A 12,252-nucleotide genomic window follows, 5' to 3' on the forward strand; every position below is an offset into this window, starting at 1 on the left:
ATTACTGCCTCATGCTGAGGATACAGTGTGGACCCAGCGTTTATAATTAAGACTTTCAGCAGCAGCGTTTGGGGTGCTGATGACTTCTCTTGTTTTGCTGTTGAGCAGTAATTTGGGGTTTTTGAGGCATGGTCCCACAGTGTAACCCAGGCTGGCCTCCAACTTGAGGTCCTTCTGCCTCAGCCTCCTGAGTAGCTTGGGTTGCAGGAGTGCCCTACCACTCACTGCCAGCACCACGAGTGAGGGTTTTGTGTTTGCTTGCTTCTTTTTGCACAATACTGGAGGCTGAACTCGGGGCCTCTATCACTTGAGACGCACTCCAGTTCTTTTGCTTTATGTTTGCTTTCTGGATAGGTCTCAAGTTAACTTTGCCTGGGCTGCCCTCAAGCCATGCTCCTCCCATGTCTGCCTCCCGTGCAGCTGGGATTACAAGACTACAGCACCAGGAACAACCGACCTGTGAGGTCTTTTCCAGTGCTGGAGGTGATTGTTCAAGTCTTACACAGGGATTGATTGGCAGTAGGAAGGTGCTCAGTTGTGGTCTTCCCCTTGTCTTGGTCCTGTGATTTGCTTATTCTAATTACATTGGGAATATATGAAATCGAGTGCTTTTGCATTAATTCAATGAATGTCTACTAAGGGCCTGGTCTTTATAAATTATCAATGCAATTATAATGTTCAGAAAGTTCAGGCTCAAGGAGAGAAAGAGGAAGAGAAGTATGACTTGTTTAAGTTGTTTCTCTTTTAAGCTGTTACTTTTTTGCTCTTTTTAAATGAATTAGCATATTTTAATAATATGAGGAAATTTAAGTGTAATAATTCTTACCCCCTCCATCATATTTGCATTTCCCCTTATAGCTGGCATTTGGTTTTTGGGGAGTGATGGGGGTTTATTAGAGAAAGCCAGGATTACATAGGACTTAAGAGTTGGCACTGTGGCCCTTCTTGTAGTCGAAGGAGGACACTGAATTGAGAAGGTGCTGGTTCCACCACTTCTCCCGGCCAGGATTCTTTTCCTCCTGTTTGACTTTTCCAGCACAGGCCAGGGACCCATGGACTTTACCTCCAGGCTCGTGGCCTACTCCCTCCAGAGTGGTCAGCACCGCTTCCCCACACCGGCCAACGGTAGCCTCTTCCTCCAGAGGCGTGCCTGCCAGGAGCACGACTGATCTTCTGGGTGAGGCCACATGAGCCTTCATCTGGTTCACAGTCTCCTGTCCGGGCACCTCGAGGGTGTGCATGTAGTTCCTGGGTGCCAGTGAAGAGCTGCATGTTGGTGACTAAACCACGGGACCAGGTGCCCATGGCCGGGATTTGAAATCGAGTGATCTAGCTGTTTATCATACAGACAAAACAAAACAAAACAAAAATGCTGATGCGAAGTTTTTAAATATGCAATACCTCTATTTAAGTTATTTTGAAAAAAGCTATTTTAGATTTGCCATAGTTATCTTGTTACTTTAAAAATAGATTGCTTAGCAGAATTGTTACAATAGTTCTTCAGAAGACATTGAGAATGAATCAAGTTTATAGATGAAAAAGGGTTTACTTATTAATATAGTGGCCTTGGTCCTAAAAAGACCAAAATGAGGGGATCGTAAACAGGGCTGACAGAATTACAGAATGGCAGAATGGCTCAAGTGGTAGAGCACCTGATAGCAAGCATAAGGCCCCGAGATGAAACCCCAGTATTGGAAAAAAAAAGAAAAAAGGAACGCCAAAAGTGGCTGAAAATAGGGTTACAGTAACTTAAAAAAATACATATTAGAAATATCCAAGATCTTAAACTAAATTATTTTCCCCCAAATCCTGCTGCTTCCACACTTAATGTAATATTTTGCTTATTTTCCTTCCATTGCTTGGTGAACATATTTGCTTCTTTCTGTAATCGACATCTGACAGCCACCTTTCCTTTTTAGTTAGTTAACATTTCTTGTAGGCTTAACAGCAATGGCAGCCATGTTAGGACCAGAACCCCTCCCTATCACAGGTGGCTGGAAACACCCCACCCACCCCAAAGACTGACGACGGGACAGTTGTTAACATTTATTTCTGGGTAGGCACGAAGGACAGTTGAACAGATGACTTATTTACAACTTACCTTCCTTAGTCGCCCACCAAGAGCATCCCTTTGTGACCCACAAAAGCTTCTTCCAGCCAGTGAGTGACCTTCCTGGCACTTTTCTACCAGCGCCGCTACATCTACCCAAGACCATACGTGGCAGTAGGGTCTAGCTGGAGACCCCCTCCGCAGGCTCTCTTTCCCGAATAAAGCCTGTGCTGATGTTGAGCCGCTTCCTACCTATCCTTCTGTGCCTCTCTTCAGTGTAACTGCTCCACGGTCTGTTTCTCCAGGTCCAGGGAAATTGCTTGCTTTGTTTATTTTGGTTTGGTGGGACTGGGGTTTGAACTCAGGTGTGGACAGGGGAAATTGTTGCCCAGCTTACAACACTGCCTGCAGAAGAAACCCCCAGTAACACTTACCTGTGGTGACTAATTCTTCTCATGTGTTCCTCATGTCAGAAAGACTCGGATTCCTTGCTAATGATGACAAGACATTCAGGGGAGCGCATTCATCTTGGTGTTCTTCAGAGCCAGGGGCTTCCTCCTTGAACGTGATGTCATTGTCAGTTGTGTTCTTGTCCTCAGAAAACCTGCCCTTTGGTTTCCTCTAAAGCTTCACTGCATGCTGTCATTTGAACATCATGTGCAGTCTGCTCTGAGGAACTGGCTTCCTTTAGCTGTTGAAGGTGTCCAGAGGCGCTGCAGCAGAAGACAGCTGACCCGCCTGACTTCACTTTCTCTCTCTGACTCACAAAGCTTTGAGTTGTCTCACACCCTTCATCAGTTAATGAGAAATGAGATCCCTCCTCTGTTTCAATATTTTTACCATCTGGAGCTGCTGGATGAAGCAGTTTATCCTTAGTCTGCATTTTTTGTGTAATTGCTGACAGAAACTTCAATATCAAAGGAATCCTCGCTCCTGGTGTCACTAATGGTTGGAGAAAGTTCACTTTCACAGGCAGGAAAGAAGACACTCCTAATGCACTTTACGCCTCTGCTGAAATACCATTCAGCATTGTAATGGGAAGTCAGTCATGGTGACATGATCGTGTTTATCCAACATGAGATGGAGTTCGTTGAAACCTCGGTGAGTCAGCCTGTGACTTGCACGTTTAACAGCTCCGCAAGCTTCTTCATCTACTGCTGTCAACCTGGTGTTTCTGACATAGAGCTCCATGGCCACTGCACAGAGACTTTACAACTGGAAATTCCCTCCCATAAAATGCCCTCCTCTATGCAAGTTCCTTTGTGGCAGAGAGACAAGATCAATAAAGCCAAGAATCATGCTTACGGTATTCATGTTGTTTTTCAGAGTTGGAAACAAGGCTCTTATTACTCCATGAAGCTTAAATGCAAACTTCGTCCTTGTTCACTGGCAAGAATGTAAATATCTGATTCTTGCTAACATGCATCTGATTTCCAACAGACTCAACTCCTGCCTGGAAGAGAATGTTTTCAAAGCTGGGCAACCACAGCCTGTGTTTGTTTACTGAAAGCCTGGATGTTTTTAGTATACTCCCAAGCTATTGGTTTACGTTTCAATAATTGTCTTTAACATTTTTGACAGGAGATTCCAAGATGGTGACCAGAGGGAGGAAGCAGAAAGCGTGTTTCCTAAAGTAAACTCTTGGACAGATGCTGAAGATACACCTGGGAGGAACAACCACCAAGAAGAGGCAAAACTGTGACAGCTCCACACCCCCAGCCCGTGCACGGCATCCACACACCGTGTTAAACGGAGAAACTAGGAGGGCTCCCGTGCCGCCAGACGCCAGCTCCTGACTGCTTCAGAGACCACCAGGTAAGTGGGTGGAACTGGAGACCATCAGAAGACCAAAAATCATATGTTCTCCCTCATATGCGGACTTCAGATCAAGGGCAAACACAACACGGGGATTGGACTCTGACCACATGACAAAGTGAGAGCACACAAGGGAGGGGTGAGGATAGGTAAGACACCCCCAAAAAACAAGATAGCATTTGATGTCCTCAATGCAAAGGAACTAGTGCAGAAACTTTAAAGTGACAGAGGCCAATAGGAGAAGGGGACCAGGAACTAGAGAAAAGGTTAGATCAACAAGAATTAACCTAGAAGGTAACACACATGCACAGGAAATTAATGTGAGTCAATGCCCTGTATAGCTATCCTTATCTCAACCAGCAAAAACCCTTGTTCCTTCCTATTATTGCTTATACTCTCTCTTCAACAAAATTAGAAATAAGGGCAAAATAGTTCCTGCTGGGTATTGAGGGGGTGGGGGGGAGAGGGAGGGGGTGGAGTGGGTGGTAAGGGAGGGGGTGGGGGCAGGGGGGAGAAATGACCCAAGCCTTGTATGCACATATGAGTAATAAAACAATAAAAAAAAAAAGAAAGCAAACTAAAACAAAAAAGATTTTTTAAAACTCAGGAAAAAAAAGAAAATTAGAACAAAATAAGGGCCAGGCTGCACGGGGCAACAGTGTCCTCGCGTGGCAGAACTCTGCTGGTACAATTAGAAATAATTAACCAAACTATAGCAGTTATGACTAGAAAGAAGCCCAGGCTTCTAGCTTAATCACAGGAAACCAGACCGGGCTAGGAAGGGCCTGCGTTTTCGTCCTGCCCCAGCTAATCTGGCAGTGGAGTATATGCTAAAGATGAACTTGGTTTTAATCGAGAAGTTTGTACTTCTAAGTAGAGGACAGCGTGTGTACTCTGATGGGACACCTTCATATTTGGAGCACTAAGTAGAATCTGTGTAGACCTCAGGACAGTACTTTGGGGGAGCTGTCATTTTCCTCCATGATAGGCAAGAGTTGTCTGAAGTTTAGAGAGATTAAGTAACTTGCCTTGAATAGCAGAGCCAAGAATCAGACCAAACTGTAAATACCCAACATGAGAAAGGGCTGGCAGAGTGGCTCCAGTGCTAGAGCGCCTGACTAGCAATTGTGAGGCCTTGAGTTCAAACCCCAGTACCACCTAGACAGATAGATAGATTCAGAAAGTTAAAAGATTCTGTAAATGCACAGATAAAACATTGTAAGAAATAAATTTGGTGAGAAGACTGAAGAACTGATAGAGCGAGCTGCCAAAAAGCACTATAGAATAGCAGGTTAGTGACCTGGAATACGGGACTCCGTCATAGATTATTTGAAAGTTTGAAAATGTGAAAATGGACCCTTTTGGAGAAGATCGTGAGCCTCTGCGGCCGCGGCCCCCGCGACCCCCCGGCGGGGCCGGACCGGGGTCGGGCTGGGGGGCGCCCGCCGCGCCCGTGCGCTTCGGGGAAGCCACTAATCCCCGCGAGAGCGATCTGTCGTGGGGTATCTGTAGGGCGCGAGACCGGCCCGTGTGGGATTGTGTCCTTGGTTTCCAGCGAGGGACCCCGCCTTTGCGAAAAAAATAAAGAAATGAGATCGTGGAGGGAGCGAACGGCGACCGTCACCTCTCCTCCCGCCTCGCCCCTGCGCAGCTGACGGCCTTTTTCCCTTTCCCTTTCTCTCGGTTTTCCTGCTCCTTCCCCGGAGGAGAAACCAAGGGAAGAACAGCAACTGGCCGGGGGGCGCTCGGCATCCACGATCTCCCTCCCCGATCAAAGCTGGAGTCAGCGTCCTCCGGGGTGGGGGGTGGCTCGGGAGCGGCCCGAGGAGCGAGGTACCGAGCCGGGAGCCACGCAGCGCGACCGCCGCCTCCCGGGTGGGCGCCCTTCGTCGTGGGCGCCCGCGGCCCAGGACAAGGGTTTCGTCGCCTTTCATGGTTGGGAACCGATGAACCTGTGTCCCCATACAAAGCCCACTGTGTGAACCATGGAGTTTGTGGACACATTTACACTGCGTTCACAGTGGCGTAATGCACGCAGGTTCCTGCGAGTTCCCCTAAGTTCTCAGAGGACCTCTTTGCCTTTTGAATCAGAGTTGCAAAGTTTGATAAAGAATGGCCCTTGTGCATAAGCACAAAGTCCAGCGACAGCCCCCAGATCACGAATGGCCCCCCGTATCCCCGCCCCCAGTGGCACTGCTGGATGGCGGAGACTGCACCGTGGGGATGCCCATCCTGAAGGACCTGGCTACTGTGGCCTTCTGCGATGCACAGTCCACTCAGGAAATCCACGGGAAGGGGTTAAACGGAGCCGTGGGCGCCAAGATGTAGCACACCATCACCCTTACCAGGGAAGACCTGGAGAAGTTCAAGGCCTGAGAGTGACTGCGCATCGGCAGTGGCTACGCGGACATCAAGGCTGCGGATCGCCGTCTACGACATCCCGTCTGCAGCTGTGCAAGAGACGGCTGATTCCAGCTCTGCCCCATCCTCAGTCTGTACCAGCGGAACACATGGCTCTACCAGGCTCTGCGGGAAGGCACACGGGTACAGAGCGTGGAGCAGATCAGAGACGTGACCTCAGGAGCAGCCTGATTCCGTGGGGATTCACTGGCGTTGGTCGCACAGGGCAGGCTGTTGCTGTTCGAGCCAAGGCCTTTGGATTCAGCGTCATATTTTGTGAGCCCTACTTGCAAGATGGGATAGAGCTGCCTTTGGGTGTACAGAAGGTCTATACCCTGCAGGACTTGCTATATCAGAGCGACTGCGTACCCTTGCACTGCAATCTTAATGACTTCACTATTAAGCACATGAGGCAAGGGGCATTCCTCATGAATGCAGCCCGCGGTGGCCTGGTGGATGAAAAAGCGTTAGCCCAGGCCCTCACAGAGGGCAGGATACGAGGGGCCGCCCTCGACGTGCATGAATCGGAGTCCTTTAGCTTTGCTCAGGTCCACTGAAAGATGCACCGAATCTCGTCTGTACTCCCCACACCGCCTGGTATAGTGAGCAAGCATCACTAGAGATGAGGAAGGCAGCTGCTACACGGGCTAAGCAATCACAGGTCGCATCCCAGAAAGCTTAAGAATCTGTGTCAACAAGGAATTCTTTGTCACATCAGCTCCTTGGTCAGTAAGAGACCAGCAAGCAATTCATCGAGAGCTCAATGGTGCCACATACAGGTATCCACCAGGCATCATAGGCTTGGCTCCAGGAGCACTTCCTGCAGCCATGGAAGGGATCACCCTGGGAGGCATCCTGGTAACTCACAACCTCCCTACAGTGACACACCCTTCCCAAGCTCCCCCTCCCAACCAGCCCACTAAACACGGGGACAATCGAGAGCACCCCAACTAGCAATAGCAAAGAATGCTGAAAGGTTATCACTTAGATAATCTTGGGACCAAGACAAGAGACCTGGAAAAATGGATGAAGTAAGAGAAAAAGAATTTGAGTCTTTTTATCTGATTCTGGACATATGCATCATTGACGTTGCAGTGTTAAAGCTACAAAAGCTAGAAAACTGAAGGTGTCGTCTGCTTACAGAAGCGCTGAAAGACTAGGACGTGATTTATTAACCACCAACTTCTGTTATTGTGTGTTAAGTTTTTCATCTGTGCATCAAATCACAAAAGAATAAATAGAGCTTTTTTCCTTTGTCAGTTCCTTGGGCACAGCAGGTCCTGAACAACTTGCTCTACAATGCTGCATCGAGAGTTCCAAACACCAAAACAAAAAATTATTGAGAGGAAATCCTCACCTTCTGACTCTAGTCCCTTTGGTCGATAGGGGCTCGTTACCTCTTTTTGCTAATAGGAAGATTAAATTACCTCGAAATGGGGAGAAACTGTTTGCCTGTGTTAGACATCTGCACGGGTAGGATTGAAGACAGCACAGGCTCCCGTGCAGACGTGTCTCACATCTGAACTGTGTTTTGAGCAGGCAGGTTGGGTGTAGGTTCCGTGATGCCCTGTGATGATGCAAAAATAAATAAATAAATAAACAAAAGAAACAGAAAAAGAGTATTAAGTTTCACGAGCTGTTTGTACTCATGTATATTTTCTCAGTTTTAGATCCTCAGCTGTTTTATTGAGTGGAAAAGTCTTGAACTGTAAGGGTTCAAGAAGAATAATGGTGCATTTCCTTATGTCTCAGGAAACACTTTTATAGTAACTTGTCAGATTGTCTATGAAGAAACCCGCTTTTTTAGACATTGATAAATTCTTTTCTTCACGAAATATTTTCTACAAGAACACTTCAGATGTGTTATTAGATGTGACTGATTTTAACAAATCCTATTAGATTTGTATCGACTAGTTACATGTTCTGTTCATAGTGTATTGTGAATCATTGCTTTTTTGTGTAAAAAGATGGCCTATTTTGAGCCTTTGTATAGGTATGTTCCTATTTTTGTGACAAAAGAAAAACTTTAAACTGTCCCAAACAGAAAATAATGATGATCCCAAGTATGCTTTGTTTTAGTGTGAGTTGTCATTGCTGTATTTGTTTATTGTAAAGGAGGACATTTAGCGTTCAGTGCAGTTTTTAATAAAAAGTAATTAAGATTTCAAAAAAAAGAAAAGAAAAACATCATGCTGTTTGGGAGGTCTGTGTACTCCTGCTGTTGTCGTTGTTGTTTGGCAGACCTGATGATCAAAACCAGGGTCTTGCTCATGCCAGGCAAATACTGTACCAGGGAGTTACACCCCCAGTCTCCACATGTAACCTTGATAGAGCCACATCAAACTGGTGTTTTGATTGGGTGGTGCACACTAAAAATGTTATTGAATTGAGAAGGGCAACAGGATTCCATCTTGACCCATTAGAACAAGTCTTCCAGGATGGCATGGAAGTGCTAGTGAGCAGGCACAACGATTGGAGGCCTGGGAGCATAAAGACTCCATGATGGAAATCCAGCTGTGGAACTTGGGCAAAGGGACATAGATGTCCCTGTGACCTTTAGGCAAACAGGCTTGGAAGTAGAGCAGGTGACGAGAGGCAGCTCTCCTGGAACCTGGAGGACAGGGCACCTGTGCCATGGGCAGGATACAAGGGACCAGGCTAAGCCACTAATATGGGGCTGTCTGTCACCATGAGCAGTCATGCCTTCCCTCACAGGTACAGGTGAGGGAGGCTGGGAAGCAGAGACTTGCTGAGAACTTCCTCAGTCAAGACATCAAGGCTACTGAGGAGTCATGTCTATGCACCCACTGCCTAAGTGTCCTGCAAAGGTGACCTGTACCTGCCCATCTGTACCGGGTCCCTGCCAGGCAGAACACCTCACTGTCACAATGCATGTGCCCACATCACTAAGCGCAGGTTAACCCTGTTCTAGGTGATTTTCCCCTTTTGACTTTGACCCATGTGTATACCACTTCTTCAAGTAAATGAGCACAATGTAAGTTAAAAGGAAATAATGAAAAACATGCTTATGCAAATTGAAATTCTGGTAAGCAGTGGGGTGGAACTCAAACATCTGAACTCCAGGTGGAGAAGAGAAAACACCCAGGAGCAAAGAGAGGGGCAGCAGCCGGAAACTGAATCCAGGAGGGTGACACTGGTCTGGAAGAAGCAGGACTTACAGGGCCACAGGCATCTTCCCTGATTAGGTGCCAGAACTGGGCTCAGCCTGTTGCAGAGTTTGTCCCAGCCCCACTGGGTGTTTCTGGTGTCAAAGAAGAAAGCCTGTACCACCTGGCCTACCAGGTGGCCACACACCATTCGAGGTGCACAGGTGACTTTTCTGCAGAGGAGTCTGGGTTGCTGTTTCTGCCACTGCCTTTCCTCCTCCCTAATCTTTTGGCTTCTGCTGTGCACACTGAAAGATCTATCACCATAACATGCCAGGGCCCCTCTTCAGGGTCTGGGTCACCCTTCTGCAGGAGCTTGAAAGTCCATTTCTGCCTGCATGACAGGTGTCAGAATGACCACATCAGGCCAGTGAGATGCAGCTCCGTCTATTTCACTTCTCTTTAGTCCACTTCTCTCTCTGAAGCCAGAAGAAGGGACCATCTGGCAGAACCCATCCTTTATTTAAGATGCTCAGACATCTATGCCATAATGACCGAAATTTAATAAGTAGACCACCCTTGAAATCTCCGGGCCCAATTAATAAAACAGTGAATCCCTGAACTGTCTCTTGTGAGACCCTGGGCAAGATGAGGGTGGAACGGCAAAAGGAGGCAGCAAGGAGCTGTCATCAATGCATAACTCCCTTCCTTCTGGGGGTCATGTAGCTAGGAAAGTGGGGTTGTCAGATGTTGAGGAGACCTTGAAGGTGGCGATTCAGATACCACCCACATTGTGAAGAAGAGCAGGGGCCATCCCCAGGCAAAGAAAATGTCCAGCAACCCAGACTATGATTCTGAGGGAACCCTGGTACTTCTGCACACAGGAGAGAAGCATGTTGGGAGCAAGTGGACAAAGGAGGGGGACAAGAATTCCATCTCCCCTGTCATTCACACAGTAGAAGTTTAATATTTTCTAAAAAGCAGGGGTAATAAGGAGATATAGGTGCCCCCATGTTGGAGGCTGCCTATGTCCGGATCAGGGAGATATATCAAGATGCCTGTGCTTCCAAATTCAAAGGGTTAAAACTAAATGTGACTGAGATTTTGTGTAACGGTCTTACTGCCTCCCTGGCACAGAGGCCCTCAGAATCTGGTACACTGTCATGTCCACCACTCAGCTGACCAGTTGGGAAATGATCTCCTGATTCTTCCACTGAGTAGCAGGGTCTTGAATTCAACTCAAGGTGGTAGTAATAAGCTGGTGCTTCCGGATCAAAGGAGGAGTGGGAGGTCCCGACATGGGCACGCCCTTTGCACCATCTTTGAAAATGGTGGCACTGCTTCCATCTTCTCCCATTTTCCACCCTCTCTCTTCTGTGCAGTCAGAACCCTTTCTGAACCCTGGGGGGCTTTCTCAGGATGACAGTGCAGGTGTAAAGTATGTGAAATACCAGTTGTGAAAAGAATATCTATACACTTCCCATGAAATTTCTGAGAAAAGGTGAAAAAATTAAGTAATCTACTGCATACATTTCAGAGAAACTAAACTCAAAGTCAACAGCAAGGACAACTTCTGTAGATTCCTCAAAGAACAAGGACTGAGATATTGGTCAAGCAGTTCCCATGCAAACAACCCTGAGACAAGGAACGGCCTGACCATTTTCCTCATACCACCGCTCACCACCAAGACACACCTGTGTTTGGAACTGTTTAACTCTGCATACCTTTTGTCCCCTGCCCTAATTCTTTGTCTAATTAACCTAAAGCTCAGGCCTGTACTCTGGAAGATGCCTGAAGATGGGCTGAAATGCTCACCTTCCCTCTTCCCAAAGCTGCCCCTTTTTCTGACCGTCACCATGTCTCTTTATTTGTCATACATGGGTGAGTGGCCCAGCCTGACATGGAAGCCCAGGAGTTTGGGCCTGGGATCAAAAACACAAGTTTCAGAATTCCTGGGGCTGCAGCTACAAATTTTCAAGGCAATCTTAGCCTTCACTAGGGGCAGAGGTCATGGTTGGGACTGTCCAACTTCTCTGGGTCAAGAGATAAGATGTGCCCAGTCTCAGGACACAGTGACTTTTAGAACCCAGGAGGGAGACCATGACCATGCTGGACTCTTACCTCACTGCCTCCCCCAGTGCCCTCTCCCAGCTCCCATGCCTGGCAACTGCAGAAAGGCACTGGGCATTTCCTCCAAGACTTCACTCCCAGCTCATGTGTGTGCATGTGGGTTGTTCAGATTCCCTCCCTTCTAGGAGTGGCGATTTTTGGCAAACTTGACCTCCATTGGTGCATGCTCAGGCAATGACAGCTACCCTCTCTAGCACTGTAGAGAGGCACATAGGGTGGGAGTGTGAAGGATCCACTGAAAGCCGTGGTTCCTGCTGGATTACATCATGCATGGTTCTGAATAACTCTCAGCTCCTGTTTTCCAGTGTGCCCTTTAGGAAGGTGTCCCTGTGCTGCTCACCATGGGTTCCTTTGGCCCTTCTGCATGGAACATATACAGGTTTGTAGTAGAAGGTATTTGCAAAGTAGGGGAATTTGAGGCCACTTGATTCCAAGAGAGGAGTAACCCTATATTTGCAGGAGCAGTAGGCTTGGTTTTGAAGTGGCCTGGCCTAATCCACAGATGCATGTCATCCTCTGTGTGACTGGGAAAGAGAGGAAAACTTGGTTGCCTCTTTGAGGAGTAAATCTGGAGCTTCCTGCACGGACACTGGGAAAATCTGAGGGACCCTGCATCCCTTAGTAAATCCTGTTTGGAAAGGCATGGTTCCTTCTGTGACAGATATGTGCTTACTGATGAACGTGCTTGAACGTCACTTTCAAATTTTTACACATGTGATCTCCATTTCCTGATCAAGAGAACAACCATAG

At 47.4% G+C, this 12,252-nt stretch overlaps 2 pseudogenes; one reads left to right on the top strand and one right to left on the bottom strand.

Annotated features, from left to right (window-relative positions):
• Positions 1-920: 920 nt before the first annotated feature.
• LOC141420251 (serine/threonine-protein kinase RIO2-like) lies at positions 921-5,799 on the bottom strand (annotated as a pseudogene).
• A 274-nt stretch (positions 5,800-6,073) lies between these two features.
• Positions 6,074-7,219, top strand: LOC109679538 (C-terminal-binding protein 2 pseudogene; annotated as a pseudogene).
• Positions 7,220-12,252: the final 5,033 nt, after the last annotated feature.

This window comes from Castor canadensis, unplaced genomic scaffold (assembly GCF_047511655.1).
Source record: "Castor canadensis unplaced genomic scaffold, mCasCan1.hap1v2 HAP1_SCAFFOLD_66, whole genome shotgun sequence".
Classification (NCBI taxonomy): domain Eukaryota; kingdom Metazoa; phylum Chordata; class Mammalia; order Rodentia; family Castoridae; genus Castor; species Castor canadensis.